The sequence below is a fragment of the Dasypus novemcinctus genome, chromosome 14 (genome assembly GCF_030445035.2).
Source record: "Dasypus novemcinctus isolate mDasNov1 chromosome 14, mDasNov1.1.hap2, whole genome shotgun sequence".
Taxonomy (NCBI): domain Eukaryota; kingdom Metazoa; phylum Chordata; class Mammalia; order Cingulata; family Dasypodidae; genus Dasypus; species Dasypus novemcinctus.
In genome coordinates this window covers 43,114,939-43,137,467 of record NC_080686.1, presented here as the reverse complement: position 1 = coordinate 43,137,467, position 22,529 = coordinate 43,114,939, and the positions used below count along the sequence as shown (strand labels likewise).

Sequence of the window (22,529 nt, the reverse complement as noted above, 5' to 3'; positions counted from 1 at the left end):
GAGTGCCCTGCCACGCAGGGGTGTCCCCTGCATAGGGGAACCTCACGCGCAAGGAGTGTGCCCAGCGTGAAAAAGTGCAGCCTGCCCAGGAATGGCGCCACATACACAGAGAGCTGACGCAGCAAGATGACGCAACAAAAAGAGACAGAGATCCCCAGTGCCGCTGACAAGCATGCAAGTGGACACAGAAGAACACGCAGCAAATGGACACAGAGAGCAGACAACTGCGGGTGGAGAGGAGAGAAACAAATGAAAAATAATCTTTAGAATAGAGGCTACAGTCCTCAGGCTGGAACTTCAGGCCGCAGGGTCCTGCCTTTTCTTCCCTTTCAGCGCTCTCGTACTTGCACTCTGAATTACTTGCATGACCTTTGATGCTTTCACTTCTCCTGAATGGTCCCAACTTCTTATGATATTTTGATACTGTAAGTGTCATAAGCATCCAAAGGAGATGGGGAGCAGCTTCCCAGAAGAGACGGCCTTGGCTCTGGGCCTGGAGGCTAGTAAGGATTTCTACAGGGACTATTGGCTGTTTCTTTCTATATTTCTGTATTGTTGGACCTGTTTAATAGGTATGTTTTACTTTCATCATTTAGTAAAAAAATCCAATAAGTTATAATATTGAATAAGTAGATTAATACCAATAAAAATAAAACAGTAACCCTTGGGCTTCTCTCCCCTTCACATGACCGACAAGAAGAAAATATCCCATTTTAATTTCTTTTCTCTTCACTCTTCTACAGCAGACATAAGCGTCTTCCCAGGAGGGCGAGTCCTTGGCCTTTGTCATCTCCAGCATTTTATGGGTGTGTGTGGTAAAGGTAGGCATTCATTTGTGTGGGGGGCGGGGAGGGAGGGATCCCTGGGTTTTAGAGCCTGACGCTTATTACAATTCAGGGACTCCTCTTTAAGAAAAAGAATTTAAAACTCTTTCTCTCTCACATTTTCAGATAAGACCTTGAGAATATATTGCCAGCTCTACTCCCAGGCCTTTGGCAAGGGGCTTTGCAAATGGTGAGGTCCTGGCGCTTAAGCTTCATTAGCAGTATAGTTTTTGAAGTAATTTTTTTTCTACTGTTGCTATTATTATTTTAATGAATGAATCCTGCTGATTCACTCATGATTTTAACAACTGTGACCTTTCGTGTTGTGCTCTCTGAGTGTGGGAAAATCAGTGCCATACATCCGGGGTTCTCTGCTTTTAGGAAGAAAATGTCTTTCAGGTCACGTGCCATTGGGGCGTTTATATGGATTTCATATACTCCTGAGACCATTCTTTGACAGCACAACCTTTACTAACAAATATTCCAGAGAAGACAGCCGTTTTCAAACTGCATGTTTGTATTTTGAAATTAAATACAAACAATGCCTTGTAACACCATTTTCTAAGTCCTTTGAGTTATGTTTCAAGTCCTTTTTCCTTCTAATTAGAAACTTGCCTGTGAAATCATCAACTTTGAATGCAATTTACATTCCTCTTGATACTCTTCAAGGACACATTCCTTATAGTTCATTTTACAAGAGGAAACACAGTACTAGATTCTCGTAGTTTCATGAAACTCATCAGAGAAAGTTAAAGAAATTCTTTTTTTTTAATATGGAATGCTTCATGAATTTGTGTGTCATCCTTGCTCAGGGGCCTTGCTAATCTCTGTAAGGTTCTAATTTTAGCATATGTGCTGCCGAAGTGAGCACGAAACCCATTATTAATATTTACCATTTGTGTGAATAGGGGTGGCTGAAAGACGCCATGCTTGGCCAGCACTCCTATGTATACAGCTTACTATCTGAAATCAGCCCCCCACGCCGGTTTGTTTGAATGCACCCTGTTTGTTGCATTCATAGCACCTATACCAAAGTGTTACTATCTTATTTGTATCTTTGTCTACTCTCTGTCCTCTTCTGTCTCCCAGATGGTCTGTAAATATTCATCAGTGTAGACCCTTCTTTACTGCCACTCCCAGTTGCAAAGACCATTCCATTTCCCACCAGGTCTTCAAACTCTGGTCTGCCAAAAACTCTGTGGGAAGAGAACCACTGCCCCTGTTTGATCTATCACATAAGATCTAAAGGATTAAGTTTTCTCTCCCAGTCCCCGCCTCCTCTTTAGTGCCTGTTTACTCTAGCCCTTCCCTTTCTGGGGCATCAAGAATTAGTCTGCCCTCCAGCTAAATCAGCCTCGTCACTCTCAGGTCCCTGGTGCCCCTTCACGCACTCTAGATTGCTTTCCCTCAAATCTTTGCTCAGGCCTTGTGGAGTAATGGTTTGAATCACAACTCTCCTTTTCACTCACTGTATGATATTGGATACAACCTTTCCGAACAGAGGTTTCATCTATAAAATGGAAGATACTAATAAGAGACCTCCTTAATGTGTATCTCACTGTAGACATTCCATAAATGGCAATCAATGTTGTCATTTTTTTAAAGTATTATTTTCCTGAATTTTTCAGATGTCACCTTTTTTAGGCTTACCTCTCATAATAGTTAAAAATTTTCAGTAACAAAAAACCACATGCTCAAAATCATGTTGCACTTGTATATTTTACTTCTTCAACTAGATTTAAGCTATTCTAAGGCAAGTCTACTTTTGTTAAGTACCTTTACAAATCAGCTAAAGGTTTTCATCTCTTCTAGATTTAAGATTTTCCAGGAACTTTCCTCAGTAAAGATTGTAAAGGTAGAAGGCTTTTATATGTCTGATTTCTATAAAATTTTTTCCCATTTGTTTATTATGTAACCATCATTAACTTCAAATGGTGTTTAGAGTTTCCAGACTTAATGACACGTTGCCACCAACACCAGTCAATGCATGGAGATGACAGTGAAGTGGCCCCATAATCTGGAAGATAGATGACCTTCAGAGTTAAACTAGGGGGAATGAAAATATAAGGGGGTAATAAAATTAGTCCACCCTAAAAGATGATCTGCAAATGTAAAGTTGAAGGGATTAGGGAACAGCCAAATTTAATCAAGGGGCAACTAGAGCTGAGTCTTAAAAGCTGTTATCTAATCAATTATATTACAGCTAACAAAGAAATAGCACAGCCATTGATAACTGGCAGAAGATGGTATGCATAGAATGTATTTTTCAAGCAATTTTCTTGAGATATATTCACGTACCATACAATCTGAAGCTTACATTCAATGGCTTTTGGTATAATCACAGAGTTGTGCAATCATCACTGCAGTCAATTTTAGAATGTTTTCAAAACTCCAAAAAGAAAAAACCCAACCCCTTAGCAGTCATTTCTTAAGCCCTCTATCTTTCCCCTGCCATATGTAACTGCTAATCCAATTCCATCTCTGTAAATTTATTTCTATTTACATTTTATATAAATAGAGTCAAACGATATGTAGTACTTTGTTTCTGGTTTATTTCACTTAGTATAAATTTTAATTTTATAATTGATGGTGAAATATTAATATATTACTATTCACTATAGTCCATAGTTTGCTTTTGGTGTATTTTTGCCTATATACTACCCTATAATTAGCATTATATAATATTAACATACATTCATTCTAGTTCATGGAAGAGCATTCTTATATTATACTATTAACCACACTCATTGTTCACAATAGGGTTCACTATGCCACACAGCCCCATGTTCCATCCTCTAGCTTTCCTTTTAGTGACATACAAGACCTTAAACTTTTCCCACACATCAGGGCCGTTAATTACACTCACTATAATGTGCTGCCATCACCTCTGTCCATTTCCAAACATTTACAATCAATTTTATTACAAATTCTTCACAAATTAAGCATCAACTCCCCATTCTTTAGCCTCATTCTATCTTCTGGCGACTTATATCCTAGCTATTAACTCGAGGAGTTTGTTCGTTATATGTAGTTCATATAAGTGAATTAATACAATATTTGTCTTACTGTGTCTGACTTATTTCACTCAACATAATGTCCTTAAGGTTCATCCATGTTGTCGCAAGCATCAAGTCTTCATTTTTTCATTCAGCTGAATAATCCATCGTGTGTGTGTGTGTGTGTGTATGTATCACATTTTGTTTATCCATTTATTCTGCATAGAATTTTAAAGAAAGAAAAAGCCAGTGCTTAAGATTTGGGCATAGTTAAATATTTGTTTTGGAAGACAGAGTGATACATACTGGATTGGTCATACACAGGAATTATAGACATGCTCTGTATTTGCCCGCGAATAGCTTTGAACTTTACATCACCTGCATTAAGCTAGCCTGCAAGATCACCATCTTTCTTGGCTCTCTAAGTGACCTTAGCAACCTTCTGAAGATGAATTCAGACTCCTAGCACCTCAATAGCCGTGGATAACATTAACAACAGCAGATGCCAGAATGTTAATAGAAAATTACTTCCCACCGTTGTAAATCTGCATTCTGATTTAACCATCAGACCCTTGCAGGATTTGTGAGGCCTAAAACCTCCTTAAGAAAAATGATACACAATGACAAATATAAAATTTAAAAAAATATTTTATATAAAATATTTAAAATATATTTAAAATATTTTGTATAAAAATATAAACTTGTTCCCAGGGCATTGGAAGGGCCCAGACAAGCAAGTGGGCCTGAAGCTTCAGTTTTGTAGGCATCATGGTAAATGAAGCGACTGAGGTTGAGTTAATATTCGTGCTGAGAGAGCCTGCCAGCAACCCATGCACCATCCTACAAAGTGGAGGGCCACACTCAAGGAATCCACAACAGGTCCCTCTCACTCTGTCCCACAGCACTTGTAAACTTAATGATTTAAATACTATTTATGACCATTTCTACATATATTATCATCTTGTTCAAAGACATAGAAACTCTCTCCCATTTAGTAGTGCTTCCAAGATTCTGTCTACTTCTCCACATTCCAAATACACAGCAATGTTGATATGACTGCACCCATATATTTCTGTCTATGGACCAGAAAGACAAGAAAAAAAGCAATGGATGTGATAGAGCTGTGGCAGCCCAACCAGGAGTGTGACTCCCATTTGGTACCAGGGGATAAAGGCAGTGGTCTAATAAGAGATAGAGGAAGATAATGAGGGGCATAGCTTAAAGCCAGAGACTGGATTGGGGCTCCACGGTTTCTGAAAAGAGACTAACAAACTCTCTCACCATAGTTTATATTAAGTACACCTAGAAAGCAAGAACTCAGAGAAGCAACTCAGAGACTAGGAATTGAGCCAACCTGTGCACTGGTCCAATGACAAGATCTAGAATATTACCTCCTTAAGCCACCCAGATAAGACTGGGTTCTGGCTTAGAGACCCCAGTGAGCCAGAACAGGCAATTAGTAAAACACTACCTGTACTGTCCAGTGCAGTAGCCCCTAGTCACAAGTGGTAATTAAATTTAAATTTACATTAATTAAAATTAAAATAAAAAATTCAGTTCCTTAGTCATAACAGCCACACGGCATGTGCTCAAATAGAGCTGGAAAGGAAAAGTAGAGGAGAGAGAAATGAAGAAGAGAGAGGGACAAGAAATCTATTCCACTCTAGATTTACATGCAAATAAGTATTCTAAACACATAAGGAGAACCTTATAGAAAATGTTCAATAAGTATTTTTCAAATAAATTAAGCAAACAAAACCAACAATGTATACAATATAAATGTACTCCTAATGAAATAAAAGTAATTAGAACAATCTGAGAAAGGTTTAAAAATAGGTTTGATGGAATTCTCAATGATAACAACCATTAAAAGTGCAAGAAATGATCAAACAAAAACAACCAAAAAGGAAAAACTTGTAGATCTTTAAAGAACCAAATAGAAAATGTGAAATTGAACAATAAAACCAACATATTACAAAATTCAATTAATGAACTGAGGTGGTCTTGAAAATATCCTGTTCAGAAGCGGACTTGGCCGGTGGTTAGGGCGTCCATCTACCAAATGGGAGGTCCGCAGTTCAAACCCCAGGCCTCCTTGACCCATGTGGAGCTGGCCCACGCACAGTGCTAATGTGTGCAAGGAGTGCTCTGCCACGCAGGGGTGTCCCCTGCGTAGGGGAGCCCCACGCGCAAGGAGTACGCCCTGTAAGGAGAGCCACCCAGTGGGAAAGTAAATACAGCCTGCCCAGGAATGGCGCCACATGCATGGCGAGCTGACACACAAGATGACGCAACAAAAAGAAACACAGGTTCCCATGCCACTTACAACAACAGAAGCGGACAAAGAAGAACATGAAGCAAATGGACACAGAGAGCAGACACGGGGGGGGGGGGGGGGGGCGGGGGTTGGGTGTTAGGGAGAAGGGGAGAGAAATTTTTTAAAAATCTATAAAAAAAAGAAAAAGAGAAAAAAGATGGAATTTCTGCAAGGGAATGACAATTTGACTAGCAGAAAACTCTGCATTAACAACAGCAGATGTCAGAATGTTATAGATTAATATGTTTAAAAGGCCAAGGAAAAATAACTGACCATCTAGAATTCCATACCAAGCCATACTATTATCACATTGCTAAGATTGCCTAATATTTAATAACTCTTTCTCTGTCTTTACTTTCTAAAATAAGTTAGTCCAAAAACTGTTAGGTAGGATGAAGCATGGTTGTGTATAGGATTTACTGGGGATTGATTCATGGCCCCTTCAAAAGACATGCTCAAGTCTCAATCTGCATTCCTGTGGGTGTGAACCTATTTGTAAAAGGAACCTTTTGAAGATATTATTCGTTAAGGTGTGACCCAATTGAACCAGGGTGCCTAAATCTTTACGACTGGAGGCCTTATAAAGAAAGGAAATCAAGATGCAGTCAGTGAAAGAAAGGCAAGAAAAGCGACCATGGGATAGAGACAGACATGCAAGCCAAGGCACCCTAAGCATTGTGGCAAGCCAGCACCAGAACACCACAGACTTCAGGAGAAAGCACGGCCTTGCTGAGACCTTGGTTTTGGGCTTATAGCCTACAAAACTGTGAGACAGCATATTGTTGCTAAGCAAACCAGTATGTGATATTTGTCATAGCAACCAGGGCAAGGAAAGAAGCATGGGAAGAAGAATAGATATGCCGAGGCCCAGGTGGGAAGTCAGAGCCAATAAAAGGTGAGATGAAGGGGGAGAGATGGGTGTTCATGTGGAGAGGTTGCCTGGCAGGTGTGTGTGTGTGTGTGTGTGTGAAGAGGGCATTAGCACAGGAGGGAAGTGATTGTGTCAACTATGGGAAATGATTATATGCAGAAGGTTGATCAAGTAAGAAAATGTTGTTCTGGAATTCAAGACAGTATAAATTCATGAATCCATGGCTTTCAATAGATATCTATGCCCAATCCAGTTTCTCCAAAAGCATATTTTATTGGGAACTATGAGCTATAGTGGTAGTATATAAACTGTCCAAGAACATTGATCGGATGGGTATCTTTGGCAGGTCCTCTTTTCATAGTCATATAGTGGCTCAGTATTGCCACTTAGCTAACGACAATTCTAGTATTTTCCAGATACAGGCACTCAAATGAGGGAAAAAAAAAAGATGAGTGAGACTAATGATGCCTTCTTCTGGAACTTTGTTGTAAGCCTTGCAAATTGTATGAGTAGAAGAGTTAATGATTTTAATGGCTAATCTAAGGATTTATAATCCTACTGGGTACTTTTTTGCTTGGTTTCTCTCTTATTCAACAGATTATTGAGCCCTCATGTATTATAGATCCTACACTAATCTTAGAAATACAAAAGTGAGACAAGGCCTTCCCAGTGCTCAACTGTGGACAAGGAGGGACTCAAATGAGGAAGCAAATATTTACCATCCATTGGAGAAGTGGCGCACAAAGGGAGAAGACATTGGCATTCTCTTGGAAAGACTTCACAAAGAAAGGGCATGTAGCTTGGAGTTAAAGGATAACTCAAATGTCTAGACATTTACATGATATTTAATTGAATTTTTTTCTCCAATGTGGGCAAAAAGATGCCTCCACTTCCCCAAAGAAGAAGCCTTAAGTAAAGTACCCCAAAAGTGAAACGTTTGTGTGGAGTATCCTCACCTACATGTGTGCTACGAAGTAAATATTTTTTAAAAGCACATTTTTCAAGAGATAAAGTATATAAAATGGTGCATTATCATGAAATAGATAGATGCATATTTTTAGAGCTTTATCTTGCGTTTTCATGTACCTAATATGATTTTGTGATTTCTCTCTCTCTTTTGACTCTAATCATTCTCACCCAGAATTCTCAAGCCTGATAGTTCCATCTCCTCCTACTCCATATCAAATGTTAGATTCCATCCCACTCTGAAGAATCTGGATGGTTGACTCATTTTTGAACTTTCTTTTCAGTTTCACATCTCCCCAAATCATAAGGCAAGTCTCTTGTCAGCTAGTTGAAATTGATTTGGGGGTATCTATGAAACTTTCCTAGTGACGTCATAAGAACTTACTTATCCTATAGCTGATGTTTTTCAATGTGCTTGATCACTTTGGAATACTGGGAGAGCCGTAACTGCAGAAGGGACCCCTTGAGATCCCCAGAAGTTGAACTGTCCTTTTGGGTTTCACCAGAAACACTTCCAGTGTCATCATCTTCCTGCCTTCCTGCCTGATATAAGAAGGCCACAATGTGAGTTACAAAGGACCGGCTGTCTAGTGCTTCTCCAAAATTTCAAGTCACAGTGACCCAATGCTGCCCCCAAAAGCCACAGTCTATATTATTTCACAGCTGCACAGTTATGGTACCCCTCATTCTAAGTGTTTTAATATAATAAATGTTGGTAATGGTTATATCTTCCTTATGTTATTATATCTCTTTTTTTATTATTTGTTTTAGAGTTGTACTTCACTTTCTTTGGCTGTCTCTTCTCTTTTAGGGCTAGGACCTCATTTAGTCCTGAATTCTTCATGGCTCTATAGACCATTCTGGGGAAAAGTCATTTTATCTCCCCAGAGAAATATGCTATCCCACTCTTATGGAAAAAAATAGTCTACTAGGCTCTTGGTACCCAGTGATTTACAGTTTCTACCAATAGCACCTCCAAAGACTGTACAGTGGGTCATTTTGAAGGAATGGGATTTAATAGCAGGTACAGAGGCAGAAGGAAGTGCGTTGAGTGAGAAGAGGTATGGTGTGTAGTGAGGGTGCATTTCCTGGGTGCTGGGGGACCCAGGAAGCAAGCCTGAGGCTTGACATCCCCTTTGTCATTCAAGGGGAAGGAGGGGAGAGATGTCGTGGGCATAGCACAGGATAGCACATATTATTGGGTCAGTGAGGGTGGGGCCAGCAGTAAGGCCTGACAACAGACTCCACTTATGAGAAGATGAGGGAGGGGAGGGCAGGGAAGGTGAGACCCTTCAAGGGTCCTCAGAACCCAGTGTCCACACATAATTTGGTTTTGTTCTTGTTTTTGTATCATAGTGGCCAAAGGGAGTAAGGAATATCATTGAATATTCAGTTATACTGTATTAACATTCTTGACGTCGTTACTATATGATATATATTCTTGAAAATTTTGGGATTCAGGAAGCTTTCTGGGAAAAATGTCAAAGGTCTAGATTCTAGAATATGAATTACATCCAGATCTCTTCCTCTCCATTGGCGCTTCCTCCGCCCACACTTCTAAACCTTCCTGTCCCCAGTGTGGTAGCCTCTTATCTGGTCTACCTGCTTCTTTTCTAACTACCCCTCAGGCCCCCATTTTTTTTTAATGAAATTTTTATTGAGATAATTGTATATTCACATACTGTTATAAGAAATAGGACAGAGCCCATGTGCAGTTGACCCAGTTTCCTCCAACGGTAACATTCTAGCATTATTACATCAGAATATGGATGTTAATACAATCCACTGACCTTATTCAGAGTTGCCTAGTTTTAATTCGTGCTTATATGTGTGTGTGCTTAGTTCCATACAGTTGTATCACACACGTGTGCAGCACCACAGGCAGGATACAGAACATTTCCAGGACAAGGACTCCCCACCCCGCGACCCCTGTTACCCTTTTATAAAAGTAGCCACACCTACTTCCCTCATTTCGTCTCTCATCTCCACCCCTCATAACCACTAAACTGTTCTCCATTCTAAAAATTTTTTTCATCTTGCAAATGTTATGTAAATAGAATCAGACAGCATGCAACCTTTTGGGACTGGTTTTTTTAAAATAAATGTTTTTACTTATTTTTAAAAGATACATAGACCCACATGACTGGCTTTTTAAAAACTCAGCATAATTCCCTAGAGATTTGGCCAAGCAGTTACTGTATCAAGTTTGTTTGTTTATTTGTTTGTTTGAGGTACCAGGGCCAGGGATTGAACACAGTACCTGGGAAGCAGGTGCTCCACCCCTGAGCTACATCCACTCCCCAATGAGAGCTGGTTTTTATGTTTGTTTGTTTGTTTTTAGGAGACACCAGAGATTGAACCTGGGACCTCGTATGTGGGAAGCAGGCACTCAACCACTAGAGCTACATCCGTTCCCTATTGTTTGTTTTTCACTTGTTTACAATTTGGTCCCTCATCAAACTTCAAATTCCATGAGGACAAGGATTTGGTTGCTTCCTCTCACCCCGTCACCCAGTGCTTATTTCAGGGCTCGGCAAACAGTATGCCCTCAGTAAATATTTGTGAGGAAACAAACCGATGAGGACATTTTAGAAAACTTTCCCTCCATGTAGAGTATTTGCGGAGGAATTTCAATAAGACTGATGTTTCATTTGGGATCATAACAGCTTTGGACAGAAGTCTTTTTAGATGAGCTCTTACCAGTGAGAATATCTTTGGTTTATATATTTCGTCTCACGAATTTAAGGAAAGGAGATCTCAATATAATTTTGCTATAGAAAAAAATCCGGGTGGCAAAACTGTGTTTATGTGTTACATGCATACTGAATTCCTATAGCATCAAAGATACTGTCTCTGTCTTGAGAACCTAACAGTCCTGTGAGGAGAATAGTGTGTAGGTGGACAACTAAATCTACAATTGTTTGAAACATCATGAGAAAGTATGAGACTCTTGCTGAGAAAGACCTGAATTCGGGCAGTGTCAGGGGATAGAGCGAGGGGGGCAGTTTTGGCTGATATAGGGCAACTTGTATTATTTACACTTGTTGACTAAATGGTAGTGGGACAGAAGGCAGGATGGACAGGGGGACCAGAGCACAGGACAAGAAAGAGAAGGCATCTGGTTTGTGCTATGCACCAGGATAGAAAATTAGGGAGGAAGAATCATTTTGCGTGGAAAGACGTGTCAGGTGACAGTGGGGTAGCCAATGGGGAAATTCCAACAAGAAATGAAACATCCATATCTGGCATTCACATTGTATATTATTTTTTATAATTTTCCATGTGTAAATAACTTTGTGAAGCATTTCTTTCACCCTAGTAAATTGAAAGTGTTGTTGCACCCAAGATGCTTTTGTTGGAAATCATGGTCCAATGCTGTGGGTGAACAATAAACCTGGAAAAAACCTAGACTATGATCCTGTAAGATCTAGAGAGACCCTAACACAAGACTAGTATTTCAATGGAAACAAAACAGAAATGAACTACAGAATTCTGCTTCTTGGACAACCAGGTATGGGGGGCGGGGGATGAACACGATCCAACCCTTTCATATTATTGTAGCTAGAAAGTTAAGTCCAAGATAAACCCATTTGATAGAAATCTAAACCTATAAGCATTCTGGCTTCCCAAAATGGGAAAAGTGGGCATGTGTTTTGAATGTCTGAATATGATGCTGGGGTCTGGGCATGCGGCATAAATTTCCTACATATCCTCTTGAGCAATTCCATCCTTCTCCTATGAGCCAAATGCACAGGGAACTATACTATAACCTGGAACATGATGATTTGCTGGCACTGGCCTAATCTACAGCTTTATTGGGCAGCTCAGTTGTGAAGTATGGCCCACCACAGACACACGCCAGCTGCTCTTTGGCATTCACAAAGAAGAGGAACAAGCCAAGGATTCACTGAAGCCTCAAGCTCCATGGCAAGCCTGCAGCTCACTAGGAACTTACAGCTGCTTCCAGGCCAGCTGGGCATGGAGCTATGAGGAATGAGGCTGTTCTTTTTGGCAGAGAATATACTGTAGATCGCAAAGTCTCAGAGGCAGGGTTGCAAACAGCAACTGGACCTTCCAATAGCTACATGTAGCTGGGAAGAAAAGCCAACACACAGGATCCAAAATGAGCTCGGTAGGTTGGGATGATAGACTGTGCTTAATATGGTAGAATTAAATAAGGAAAAATAATGAAAACCAACACTAAGGACAACAGCAAAGCAAAGAAACACATACAAACTGCACTAGTACAGATGAGAAAGATGCAGTCAACTAGAAGCGTATGAGAAAGAGACTTAGGAGTTTTGATTATTGTAGTATGTCAGCTGTGTATGATGAGAGTGCTGAGAAAGCTAATATAGATTTAAATGGCAGTAGTATCCTGGTGGTAAAGATTAGGGAGGTGACAGTTCTTTCCCACTTAGCACAAACATAAGCAGAGTTCTTTGGTAAAATTATCTATATGGCAAACATTTCCTAAATACTTAATATGTCAGGTGATGGGCTAAATGCTTCACATGCTCCTACTTAAGCCACACAAGCCTTGGGAATGTCCTATTCGTGCCTCACTTTCATGGATAAGGACACTGTCACTCAGTGAGGTTTGAGCGGCACGTGGTCTGCCTGGGGGCAAACCCAGGCCTGTCTGAGCAAACTGGAGACAGGAGTCCTGCAAGTGCCCTATTGAAAAACAGGGGGAAGCAGATTTGGCCCAACAGATAGGGCATCCGCCTACCACATGGGAGGTCCAAGGTTCAAACCCAGGGCCTCCTGACCTGTGTGGAGCTGGCCCATGCGCAGTGCTGATGCGCACAAGGAGTGCTGTGCCATGCAGGGGTGTCCCCGTGTAGGGGAGCCCCACGCACAAGGAGTGCACCTGTAAGGAGAGCCGCCCAGTGCAAAAAAAAAGTGCAGCCTGCCCAGGAATGGCACTGCACACACCGAGAGCTGACACAAAATGACACAACAAAAAGAAACACAGATTCTGGGTGCCGCTGATAAGGATAGAAGCAGTCACAGAAGAATACATAGCGAATGGACACAGAGCAGGCAACTGGGGGACATGGGGAGAGAAATAAATAAAAAATAAATCTTAAAAAAACAAACAAACAAACATGGGCCCTAACAAATACAGGGGCCTTGGTGGGAGGGCCTGGGAAACCTAACACAGGAGGAACCGATGGAAGGATAAAAACTGTTCAATAAGGAAAAGAGAAGAATAGTTGAAGCACTTGAACTCAGAGAGAAGAGGGATGAGGCTTCAGCATAGCTCCAGAGGTCAGGATAGAACCAACCAGTTAAAAGAACGGGAGGTAGATATGAGTCTATTTCAAGACAAATTTTCTAGAGAACAACATAGGTGTCCAAAAATGGAACTGACTGCCTTCTGAGGCACTGAGTGCCCTACCTCTGCAGACATACCAGCAGGGAATAAGTTCTCCTAGTGGGAAGAGGCCCAGGGACTACAGTGCAAGATGGCCTGGAATTATTCTTTTTTCCTGCCCTCAAATGGTATCTTCTTTTTTTTAACAATGAAAATATATCAACAAGGCAACATTCTGTAATTTGGCACTGAAATTACTTAAGAGAAAAGCTCCAGTCAGATCTTAAATAGCATTAAAGTACTAACAGCAGTTAGTTAAATATAAGGCAACACAGTGATGGTAGAGAAACTGTAGAGCAAAAAATCAGGGTAGTTTCAGAGGAAATCCGGAAGTTAATTGTGTCTAAGATTTATAGCATGTAAATGAAGATCTTATATCTCCAGTGTCACTGTGGCAGTTTGAGATTATTTATGAACCCCCCTAAAATTTAAGGATTATGTTTGTAAACTGGCCTGTTCCTCTGGACATGATCCCCTTGGATTATATTAGATTCCGTTGAGATGTCTTTGATTAAATTATGTTAAGATTAGGGCTTTGATTTGACCAAGTCAGTAGGGTATAACTCAGTTTAAGTCTCTGCCCCTTTGGTGGGCTATATAAATGGACACTCACTCAAGAAGACACAAAGAAGAAGATTCACAGAGGAAGGGAGAGAGAGCCCCATAGCCATGGCAGAGACCAGAGCTGAGCCATTCATCTGATAGTTTGCAACTGAAGAGACCAGAGCATCTGAAAAGGCCTAGAAAGAAACAAGCCCTCCAGCCTACAGCTGATATCAGAAGAAGCTGGGCCCACAGAGCCTTAAGTGGAAGAGGAAGGTTGAACCCTCGCAGAGGTTGGCAACCACTTTGCTTCAACACATGGCAACAGGCTTTGATGAGAAAGTAGCTCTTATGGCACCTGAGTTGGACTCTTTAGGGCCTTGTAACTGTAAGCTTTTAGCCCAAATAAATACCCTTTATGAAAGCGAACAGACGTCTGGTACTTTGCATCAGCATCCCTTTGGCTAATACAGTCACCTTGATAAAAACATGATAAGTTTATTTTATGACACTAAAATAATTTCTTAAAAGCAAAGTTCAACTTCTACCAGCCTCTTCTGTTAAAGAAGATTTAGTAGAGCCTACATCTAACAATATAATAGGTTTCATATAACATTATACAGATTCTACAACTGGCCTTTGGTTTTCTTTACCTTACTAATCCTAGAACAAATAAAGCCTCATGGCCAGGAGTAGTATTTTCATTTCTCAGCAAACGTTTATGAAAGAGTAGATACTGATAAGAGCAGCAATTAACCACTTTATTGCCCACTGTAAATTAGCAAAAGTAAATTAGCAATTAAAACCCAGAATTATTCATTAGCAAGCACTTTTCTTTTTGGTACTGGGTTTCTCCCCCTCTTCATCATCTGGTGGTAGAAAGTCTGTGTATCCTATCAGTTTAAACTGATAACTGAGTTAATCAGTCCTGAGGGCTCATTCACGTACATTTATTTAGAAGTAAGAAAAACTACTTTAGAAGTAAATAAATTCTGTTAGTTCTAAAGATTTTAACAATTAAAAAAAAAAAGTTGGTCACAAAACAAGTATAAACCTGTAGTTGAATTGAAGAAGACTGAAAATTTGCTTCACAACCAACCATTTAAAAATTTTTCCAGTAAGAGTGAAATTTCATATTTTACCTTAGGCAGAGATTGTTTTTGTAAACAAAAAACAAAAACCCAAAAACTAAGACTAGCTAGCTAAATGCAGTGGGTTTAAAGACATTCCACACATTCTTTGAAATTTCTCCTCTCAAGAGGTGGAGCTAACTCCTCTCTCTGTGAGTGTGAGCTGGACTTGGTAAGTTGCTTATAGAGAATTCTTTTTACGGAAGTGATGGGTGTCACTTCTGAGATTAGGTTATAAAATGATTGTGGCTTCCTGGTTGTGTGCATTTTTTTGCTAGCTTGCTCTCTCAGATCAGTTTCTCAGGGGAAACCCTTTCCTAGGCAGTCCTATTGAGAGACCCACATGACAAGGAGCTAAAATCTACTGCCAACAGCCTCATGATTAAGCTTGGAAGTGAAATCTCCAGCCCCAGGCAAATATTTAGACTGTAGCCTCAGTGATAGCTTGAGAAATCCTGAGTCAGTAATACCTAGCTAAACTGTTCAGGATTCCTGACTCTCAGAAACTGTATAAGATAATTCATATTTGTTGTTTTAAACTGCTAAGATTGGGGGTAATTTGTTACACAGCAATAGATACCCAATACACAAGTGAAATAAATTTCTTCTGACATGAAAGGAAAAAAAAGCCTATGTGGTTGAGGTGGGTATAGTAGCAAGGAGACTTAAACAAACAAACAAACAAAAAACTGCTAATATTGACTACTCTTTTACTCTGTACTATTACAGTAATAATTAGAAGCCTTATCATGAATCAGTTCTAGAATGGCAGAAATTTGGAACTAGACTGAATCTTAGTTCATGCCTTTCATTTTACAAAAGGGGAAGCGCAGAGCTTATTTGATCTGCCTAAGACTATATAGCTTATTGATGGAGCCAACACTGTAATTTTACTTTCTCAATTCTGGGGCTAATATTATTACCACTACTTTTATCCTTCTTTCTTTTTTTCTTTGTTGGGGGAAAGCACAAACACTACCCCCCACCGACACAAATTGTGCAGTTGAGTTTACCCCATGTGGGGAAAATTGCAGGGGTCAGGAGATCCCCAGTGCAATGGATCAGCCTCGCCCTGCAATCACCTTGGTGATCATGGTGTCCCCCCTGCCAGGTAAGTATTGCTGCTACTTTTTAATTAAAATATCGTAGAAGCCATGTTGTTAGTCAAATTGACAGAATGACAGCTAAGAAAAAGGCTGACAGCTAAGAAGAATGCATGTCTTCTCCAAGTAGGGAAATGTCAGGAATGTTATCTCCAGCCTCAGTTTGAGGTATACGAAAGTTTCAAAAATTGTTGCCAAATTCTCATCTTTTAAAAAGTAGAATAAAGCTTAATTTTCTTAGGTAAAATATATTTGCCATGACACATTAGGCTGATCACCTTATGCGCCAGGATTCCTGCCTGTTCTTCTTCTTGGACTGTGCTAGCGTGAGTCTCAAGCTCTCACTCACACACAGCTGGGCCAGAGCTGCAGGAAGAAGGTAGCACATAGTCCCAACTACGCAGAAGCAGATGCAAAGGAAAGGGCCTACCCTGGGCATGCCCTGGAGGGTATCAGAATAATGTCCTGCTTTGACTTACATGCCCCAGTCCAAGTACAATGAACACAATTATAAACCAAATGACGTTTACCTGTGGGCCCCTCCCCTCTCCTTTTGGGTGGGCAGCATCCATAGACCAGATCGTGGGTACAGTAGAGAGCAGAGGCCAGCCGCTGGCCACGTGTGGAAGACACAGACCAGCAATGGGAAAATCTCAGAACAGTGATGGAGGCAATGCAAGGTGCCATGCTAGACACAGGGGGTCCTAAACCAGACTGGGTGGTCAGTGTAAGCATCTTAGAGGTATCTGTAGGAGCTACCCAAGTCCATGTGTGGAAAAACTTCCACTCCTGATCTCTGGCCCAGCCCTAGTCTTAAATTCCAAACTCCAAACAAACTGCCTCCTTGACAGCTCCCCGTGGATATCTCATGGGCATCTTAAACTTAACATGTCCAAAAAGCATCTTTTGATCCTAAGCCTGTTCTTCTCCCAGGTTTCTCATCTGAGAAAATGGCCCACTTATGACTTCTAGACAGGAAACTGGAGTCAGTCTTTAGTACCCCCTTTCCAGAACTCTTGCACCTGAATCCTGGGCAGGCTATGTCAGTTCTGCCTCTAAAATGCATCCCAGATTGTTTTGCCATCTTTCCCTCCTCTGGCACCACTCCAGGCTTGGGCCCGTCTCTCCCTGTTAGACCTCTGTGACCTCCTCCTTCCTGGCTTTCCTGCTTCCATTCTCAGTGCCCTGCTACCCACCCTCCAGTGACGTTAGACTATGCCATTCCCCTGCTTAAAAACACTTCAGTGGATTCCCATTTCCCTGAGGAGAGAATCCAAACTCCACCTCATGCTCTAGTTGCCTAGAACCTCAGTTCGTGCCATTTTTCTTTTGTTCATCCCACTCCAGCTGCACAGACTTTTTCGTATCTTTCACTGTGCCTTACTCTCCCTTACTTGGGCCCATAGAATTGCTCTTCATTCAGTTTCTCCACACCTAAAGGAGCCCCCCCACAGTTCCCAATCCCAGCTTTGTTCTATCTCCATTACATGTTATTTCCTTCATATCATTCAGAGAAACATGACCACATTATTTGTTACCTGGTGTTTTTCATCTGTCTCCCCTATTGGAAAGGTAAGCAGGACCCCAATGGTGTGAAGGCCACTTAAGGAGAAGAGACTTTAATCCATGAGAAATGCAGAGCCAGTGAAGAGTTTTATGGGGCAGAAAGAGGGAATGAAATTACATTTGGAATATCTCTGTGGCAAAACGTTTGAAGAGGGAAGAACAAATTGGAAAGGGGCAAGAGACAGAGACCAGGGAAACAGATGTGGCTCAAGTAAGTGCCTGGGCTCCCGCCTACTAAATGGAGGCTGCTGGTTTGGATCTCAGTGCCCCCTAAAGAAGACAGCAAGCTGGTGAGATGGGCAGGTGCAGCAAGCTGACACAACAAGAGACACAAGGAGAAAAAAACATAATGAGAGACACAACAAAGCAGGGAGTGGAGGTTCCTGGTGCTTCCTAAAGAAGACAGCGAGCTGACACAATGGGCAGGCATGGCGAGATGATGCAATAAGAGACATGAGGAGAAAAACAGAATGAGAGACACAACAGAGCAGGGAGCTCAAACGATTAGACACCTCCCTCCCACATGAGAGGTTTTAGGTTTGGCTCCTGGTGCCTTCTAAAGAAACAAGGAAGACAAACAGACTCAGCAAGTGAAAAAGAACAAAGGGATGGGGAGAAATAAATAAAATGAAATTTCTCTCTTAAAAAAAAGGGAGACAGAGACCAATTGAGAGGCTGTTGTGTAAGATAGAAACAGCAGTGAACTAGGGTAGGGACGTTGGGGTGGAGAGAGGGTGGACAAATTGAGAGACATTTAGGGGGTTGTATCAACAGGTTTCACTCATGATTTTTTTTTTTTAAAGATTTATTTATTTATTTAATTTCCCCCCCTCCCCTGGTTGTCTGTTCTTGGTGTCTGTTTGCTGCGTCTTGTTTCTTTGTCCGCTTCTGTTGTCGTCAGCGGCAACCGCTTCTGTTGTCGTCAGCGGCACGGGAAGTGTGGGCGGCACCATTCCTGGGCAGGCTGCTCTTTCTTTTCATGCTGGGCGGCTCTCCTCACGGGCGCACTCCTTGCGCGTGGGGCTCCCCCACGCGGGGGACACCCTTGCGTGGCACGGCACTCCTTGCGCGCATCAGCACTGCGCATGGCCAGCTGCACACGGGTCAAGGAGGCCCGGGGTTTGAACCGCGGACCTCCCATATGGTAGACGGACGCCCTAACCACTGGGCCAAAGTCCGTTTCCCTCACTCATGATTTTATGTGGGGGGGAGACAGAGGGAGAAGGAAACATCTAGATGATGCCCAGGTTTCTGGCTTGAGCAACTGAGTGGATTCAGATCCTACCTTTGCTGCCACAGGGACACGGGATGAGAAGCTCAGTTCAGGAGGAGTGTGTCTAGCAGCTGGGCTAGATGAATTGATGGACAATTGAAAGACAGATGCCTCTGAAATAGATATGGCTTGGAGACGTAGAAACTTATTCTGTACATATCTGAAAAAGAATATAAATTTAAAATATTTTTATTAATTTTGGTACAAATGGTAGCTACAAGTATATTAATACTTCATTTACATAAGTTAATTGAGGGGCAAAAGGGTAGAGAGGTTAAGAGATGTGCTCTGTTATCAGACAAAATCACTAAAAGTCCCAGCTCTGCAATACTCAGCTGCATGCCTTGGATAGGTAACTAAGCCTTTTGGAGCATCAGGGTTTCGTTTTGTTTTGCTGAGGTACTGGAGCAGGAATTTGAACCCAGGATGGCATATGTGGGAAGCCAGTTTCCAGCAACTGAGCTACATTGGCTCCCCTGAGTTGTTTTTTTTTCATTTGTTTGCTTGTTGTTTGTTTTGTTTTTAGGAGGCACCAGGGATGGAACCCAGGACGTCCCTTGTGGGAAGCAGGTACTCAACCACTTGAGCCATATCTGCTCCCAGAACATCAGTATCTTTATCTACAAAATGGGATAATTCTATTTACTTATGGTATTGTGCAACACAAATGGTGTGATGCATGTGAGGTGCTAAGCATGTGCAAAGTGCTCCATCAAGTTAATTATAATTGTCAACATCACTAGTCATCTTGCACTTTATGTGGGAGAAAGAAACTGCTAGCCTCCTCTATTATCTAATGATTTTTTAAAAAGATTTATTTATTTATTTTATTTCTCTCCCCTCCCCCCCCACCCCAGTTGTCTATTCTCTGTGTCTATTTGCTGTGTCTTCTTCTTTGTCCACTTCTGTTGTTGTCAGCGGCACAGGAATCTGTGTTTCTTTTTGTTGCGTCATCTTGCTGTGTCAGCTCTCCGTTTGTGCAGTACCATTCCTGGGCAGGCTGCACTTTCTTTCGCTCTGGGCGGCTCTCCTTACAGGGTGCACTCTTTGAGCATGGGGCTCCCCTACACGGGGGACACCCCTGTGTGGCACGGCACTCCTTGTACGCATCAGCACTGCGCATGGGCCAGCTCCACACGGGTCAAGGAGGCCTGGGGTTTGAACCGCAGACCTCCCATGTGGTAGACGGACGCCCTAACCACTGGGCTAGGTCCGCTTCCTCTAATGATTTTTAATTGCCTTTTAAAGCTGATTCTAGCTCAGAATCATAAGATTTTATCTGATAGGGCTGATTTAATTCAATTATATTTTTCTGATTTTTTTGGGATAAAACCTTATTTAGAATTAGAACTATAGGCGTTCTGACTAAATTGACACAGAATTCCACAAAAGGCTACAATCATTTACAAGCCAAAATCGCCCCCAAGAAAGGGGGTGTTGGGATGAACCACTATAGCCAGCTTTAAGTATGCAGACTTCAGTAACAGCTGGGGCACAGTCAAGGGCAAAAAAATTAGTATTAGAAAGATTAGACACCAGTTTGACTGTGACAGTGTTCAAAGGCTTCTTTCTAATGGATTTGTGGTACTAAATGAATGGGTTAAGATGACATGCAATAGTGGTTCCTACAGCTTGCTCCAAATGGAATATTCTTTGCCAAAGCAAATAAATTATACAAACATTTGTGGAGGCAACAGATGCCAATTATTCTGAGAAAAGCTTCCCATTCTTATAGCTCTATCCTATTTGAACACTCTGTGTGTTATAATTAACCATCTAATGTTCTTCTTAGTTCGTTATTCACTCTATGTGCTATTCTGCCCATTCTCCCTCTCCGTCCCCCCCTCCTCAATTTTGTGTTTTTAGATGTTTGTTTCTGGACCTTGTCCTTCTCCTAGGCCGAAAATCAAAATAAAATTAATAACAGGGAGAGTGGAAAACAACATACTCTTATTTTTATTAAGGAGACACATAACAGATTTGGGAAGTAATTTCTTTATCAATTTTGCCTATAACATTTTTCTGATGTTTGCAGAAATTTAAAGGTTTATGTATATGACCACCAGGAATAGTTAAAAATTTCTGTTTGTTCAAGCAAGAAGAGTGGTTATCCAGTAAGTGGCAGCAAACAGCTTATAGATTCATCTTTTCTGATTTCCTAACTCTCTGATTCTTATGAATGAAGCAGAATCATTGATTGAGCAACTGGAAATGAATATGAAAGTAGAGAATGCACATTATGAATCTCCTATGAAGCAGATGTGAATCGGTCACTTCCTCTTCCCCGAGAAGTTTCTCAAGGGCAACAGAGTGTGCTGACACATGAGCACTCAAAAGACATCCTAAGATGTTTTCTGCAGGAGTTCATTCTGTTTTGGACACAAAGAGCAGATTCTGGTAATTTACTATGATCCTTTTTAATTCATAACACTGAATTGCCAGCATTTAGGAATTACAGACTTCTTGTTTGAAGGAAAATGGGAAATGGAAAATGCTAAATTGTCATGGTACTAAATGCTAAAAATAAATGGGAAAATGCTAAATGCATAGTGATTGTCATGGTTACCATATTCGGAGGTTTTCTAGGACAGTCACAATTTCAAAGATCCTACCTTTGGTTCCTTTAATTTTACTTCTACTTATCAGATATGTTTTTAGTTTTGGAAAAGATGATCATTAAAGCTCCACTGTCGTTCTGAGGTGTATGTTAATTAATATTGCCCAGAATTAAAGAAAGTATCTTTAAAATATATAAAAATTTTCATGATTATCCCAGGAGAAGTAAAATTCTTTTATTATGGAAGAAATTATGGAAAAACAGCTTGAACAGCCTGGGTCTTGGCAGAGCTTGATGATTATTTTTATCAATTTCACGTCATCGCAATGGTATTAATTCCCTGGGGTTTTACGATTGCCAATTACGTGAGCACAGCAGACAGACACACTGAAATATTTTTGAAGGACATCTAATAAGTAGCACTTTAGTTTAATTCAGTTCCTGTTGCTATTTCCTAGAAAGGAAAGAAAATGTTAAAATTCCAGAAGGTACATGTTACAAAGTTTCTAATCAGCAACAATAAGGTCTTTAGACTACACTTGATTCTAATGGCCATGAGATGACCTGAAAAAATTGTCTTTAAACAAAAGGGGGTCAAAATCTTTATGACAATAGTAATGTGAAGTTTTTACATTACTAAAAACTGATTTGAGTTTAAAAGTGAACCTTCAGATATTCTTTCTAGAAATGGAAGTAGTGAGGAAAAATTGGAAAAAAATCCATCAATTCCAAAATGCTTTTAAATTAATTTGGCTCAACAGATAGAGCATCTGCCTACCACACAGGAGGTCCAGCGTTCAAACCCCAGGCCTCCTTGACCCGTGTGGAGCTGGCCCACGCGCAGTGCTGATGCGCGCAAGGAGTGCCCTGCCACGCAGGGGTGTTCCCCGTGTAGGGGAGCTCCACACAACAAAAAGAACACAGTTTCCCGGTGCTGCTGACAAGAATCCAAGCAGACACAGAAGAACACACAGCAAATGGACACAGAGAGCAGACCGCTGGG

At 41.0% G+C, this 22,529-nt stretch overlaps 2 non-coding genes across 2 annotated transcripts; both read right to left on the bottom strand.

Moving 5' to 3' along the window:
* Positions 1-1,591: 1,591 nt before the first annotated feature.
* LOC111760686 (U6 spliceosomal RNA) lies at positions 1,592-1,695 on the bottom strand. Its single transcript, XR_002794300.1, has one exon. It is a non-coding gene; the product is annotated as a U6 spliceosomal RNA (small nuclear RNA).
* A 14,289-nt stretch (positions 1,696-15,984) lies between these two features.
* On the bottom strand, positions 15,985-16,146 carry LOC111760685 (U1 spliceosomal RNA). The gene has a single exon (XR_002794299.1). It is a non-coding gene; the product is annotated as a U1 spliceosomal RNA (small nuclear RNA).
* Between the last annotated feature and the right edge of the window lie 6,383 nt (positions 16,147-22,529).